The sequence below is a fragment of the Myodes glareolus genome, chromosome 18, assembly GCF_982192425.1.
Source record: "Myodes glareolus chromosome 18, mMyoGla1.1, whole genome shotgun sequence".
In the NCBI taxonomy this organism is placed as follows: domain Eukaryota; kingdom Metazoa; phylum Chordata; class Mammalia; order Rodentia; family Cricetidae; genus Myodes; species Myodes glareolus.
Window position 1 is genome coordinate 1450531 of NC_142043.1, and position 3845 is coordinate 1454375.

A 3845-nucleotide genomic window follows, 5' to 3' on the forward strand; every position below is an offset into this window, starting at 1 on the left:
GCGTTTACAAACTGAAGCAACACTCCATTCACTTCGCACAGTGAATTGAAGTGTTGGAACAGACTGCTTCTCTTTCAGAGAAACGCATGTGAGTTTCTTGTGAATTCTTGCAAGTTGCTTAAGGCACTTTCAAAGGAAAGTGATTTTCTCTGAAAGGACAGCATTTAGAAACTGAAACAACACTCCATTCACTTCGCAGATTGAATGAAGTGTTCGAACAGACTGCTTCTCTTTCAGAGAAACGCATGTGAGATTCTTCCTAATGCTTGCAAGTAGCTTAAGGCACTTTCAAAGGAAAGTGATTTTCTCTGAAAGGACAGCATTTAGAAAGTGAAGCAACACTCCATTCACTTCGCACAGTGAATTGAAGTGTTGGAACAGACTGCTTCTCTTTCATAGAAACGCATTAGTGTTTCTTGTGAATGCTTGCAAGTAGCTTAAGGCACTTTCGAAGGAAAGTGATTTTCTCTGAAAGGACAGCATTTAGAAAGTGAAGCAACACTCCATTTACTTCGCACAGTGAATTAAAGTATTGGAACAGACTGCTTCTCTTTCAGAGAAACGCATGTGAGTTTCTTGTGAATGCTTGCAAGTTGCTTAAGGCACTTTCAAAGGAAAGTGATTTTCTCTGAAAGGACAGCATTTAGAAAGTGAAGCAACACTCCATTCACTTCGCAAAGTGAATTGAAGTGTTGGAACAGACTGCTTCTCTTTCATAGAAACGCATTAGTGTTTCTTGTGAATGCTTGCAAGTAGCTTAAGGCACTTTCAAAGGAAAGTGATTTTCTCTGAAAGGACAGCATTTAGAAAGTGAAGCAACACTCCATTCACTTCGCACAGTGAATTGAAGTGTTGGAACAGACTGCTTCTCTTTCAGAGAAACGCATGTGAGTTTCTTCCTAATGCTTCCAAGTAGCTTAAGGCACTTTCAAAGGAAAGTGATTTTCTCTGAAAGGACAGCATTTAGAAAGTGAAGCAACACTCCATTCACTTCGCACAGTGAATTGAAGTGTTGGAACAGACTGCTTCTCTTTCAGAGAAATGCATGAGAGTTTCTGTTGAATGCTTGTAAGTAGCTTAAGGCACTTTCTAAGGAAAGTGATTTTCTCTGAAAGGACAGCATTTAAAAACTGAAGCAACACTCCATTCACTTCGCACAGTGAATTAAAGTATTGGAACAGACTGCTTCTCTTTCAGAGAAACGCATGTGAGTTTCTTGTCAATGCTTGCAAGTTGCTTTAGGCACTTTCAAAGGAAAGTGATTTTCTCTGAAAGGACAGCATTTACAAACTGAAGCAACACTCCATTCACTTCGCACAGTGAATTGAAGTGTTGGAACAGACTGCTTCTCTTTTCGAGAAACGCATGTGAGTTTTTTGTGAATGCTTGAAAGTAGTTTAAGGCACTTTTAAAGGAAAGTGATTTTTCTCTGAAAGGACAGCATTTAGAAAGTGAAGCAACACTCCATTCACTTCGCACAGTGAATTGAAGTGTTGGAACAGACTGCTTCTCTTTCAGAGAAACGCATGTGAGTTTCTGATGAATGCTTGTAAGTAGCTTAAGGCATTTTCAAAGGAAATTGATTTTCTCTGAAAGGACAGCATTTAGAAAGTGAAGCAACACTCCATTCCCTTCGTGCAGTGAATTGAAGTGTTGGAACAGAGTGCTTCTCTTTCATAGAAACGCATTAGTGTTTCTTGTGAATTCTTGCAAGTTGCTTAAGGCACTTTCAAAGGAAAGTGATTTTCTCTGAAAGGACAGCATTTAGAAAGTGAAGCAACACTCCATTCACTTCGCACAGTGAATTGAAGTGTTGGAACAGACTGCTTCTCTTTCAGAGAAATGCATGTGAGTTTCTGTTGAATGCTTGTAAGTAGCTTAAGGCTCTTTCAAAGGAAGGTGATTTTCTCTGAAAGGACAGCATTTAGAAAGTAAAGCAACACTCCATTCCCTTCGCGCAATGAATTGAAGTGTTGGAACAGACTGCTTCTCTTTCATAGAAACGCATTAGTGTTTCTTGTGAATGCTTGCAAGTAGCTTAAGGCACTTTCAAAGGAAAGTGATTTTCTCTGAAAGGACAGCATTTAGAAAGTGAAGCAACACTCCATTCTCTTCGCACAGAGAATTGAAGTGTTGGAACAGATTGCTTCTCTTTCAGAGAAATTCATGTGAGTTTCTGTTGAATGCTTGTAAGTAGCGTAAGGCACATTCAAAGGAAAGTGATTTTCTCTGAAAGGACAGCATTTAGAAAGTGAAGCAACACTATATTCACTTCGCACAGTGAATTGAAGTGTTGGAACAGACTGCTTCTCTTTCAGAGAAACGCATGTGTGTTTTTTATGAATGCTTGAAAGTAGTTTTGGGCACTTTCAAAGGAAAGTGATCTTCTCTGAAAGGACAGCATTTAGAAAGTGAGGCAACACTCCATTCACTTCACACCGTGAATTGAAGTGTTGGAACAGACTGCTTCTCTTTCAGAGAAACGCATGTGAGTTTCTGTTGAATGCTTGCAAGTAGCTTAAGGCACTTTCAAAGGAAAGTGATTTTCTCTGAAAGGACAGCATTTACAAACTGCAGCAACACTCCATTCACTTCGCACAGTGAATTGAAGTGTTGGAACAGACTGCTTCTCTTTCAGAGAAACGCATGTGAGTTTCTTGTGAATGCTTGCAAGTTGCTTAAGGCACTTTCAAAGGAAAGTGATTTTCTCTGAAACGACAGCATTTAGAAACTGAAGCAACACTCCATTCACTTCGCAGAGTGAATGAAGTGTTGGAACAGACTGCTTCTCTTTCAGAGAAACGCATGTGAGTTTCTTCCTAATGCTTGCAAGTAGCTTAAGGCACTTTCAAAGGAAAGTGATTTTCTCTGAAAGGAGAGCATTTAGTAAGTGAAGCAACTCTCCATTCACTTCGCACAGTGAATTGAAGTGTTGGAACAGACTGCTTCTCTTTCATAGAAACGCATTAGTGTTTCTTGTGAATGCTTGCAAGTAGCTTAAGGCACTTTCAAAGGAAAGTGATTTTCTCTGAAAGGACAGCATTTAGAAAGTGAAGCAACACTCCATTCACTTCGCACAGTGAATTAAAGTATTGGAACAGACTGCTTCTCTTTCAGAGAAACGCATGTGAGTTTCTTGTGAATGCTTGCAAGTTGCTTAAGGCACTTTCAAAGGAAAGTGATTTTCTCTGAAAGGACAGCATTTACAAACTGAAGCAACACTCCATTCACTTCGCACAGTGAATTGAAGTGTTGGAACAGACTGCTTCTCTTTCAGAGAAACGCATGTGAGTTTTTTGTGAATGCTTGAAAGTAGTTTAAGGCACTTTCAAAGGAAAGTGATTTTTCTCTGAAAGGACAGCATTTAGAAAGTGAAGCAACACTCCATTCCCTTCGTGCAGTGAATTGAAGTGTTGGAACAGACTGCTTCTCTTTCAGAGAAATGCATGTGAGTTTCTGTTGAATGCTTGTAAGTAGCTTAAGGCTCTTTCAAAGGAAAGTGATTTTCTCTGAAAGGACAGCATTTAGAAAGTAAGGCAACACTCCATTCCCTTCGCGCAATGAATTGAAGTGTTGGAACAGACTGCTTCTCTTTCATAGAAACGCATTAGTGTTTCTTGTGAATGCTTGCAAGTAGCTTAAGGCACTTTCAAAGGAAAGTGATTTTCTCTGAAAGGACAGCATTTAGAAAGTGAAGCAACACTATATTCACTTCGCACAGTGAATTGAAGTGTTGGAACAGACTGCTTCTCTTTCAGAGAAACGCATGTGTGTTTTTTGTGAATGCTTGAAAGTAGTTTTGGGCACTTTCAATGGAAAGTGATTTTCTCTGAAAGGACAGCATT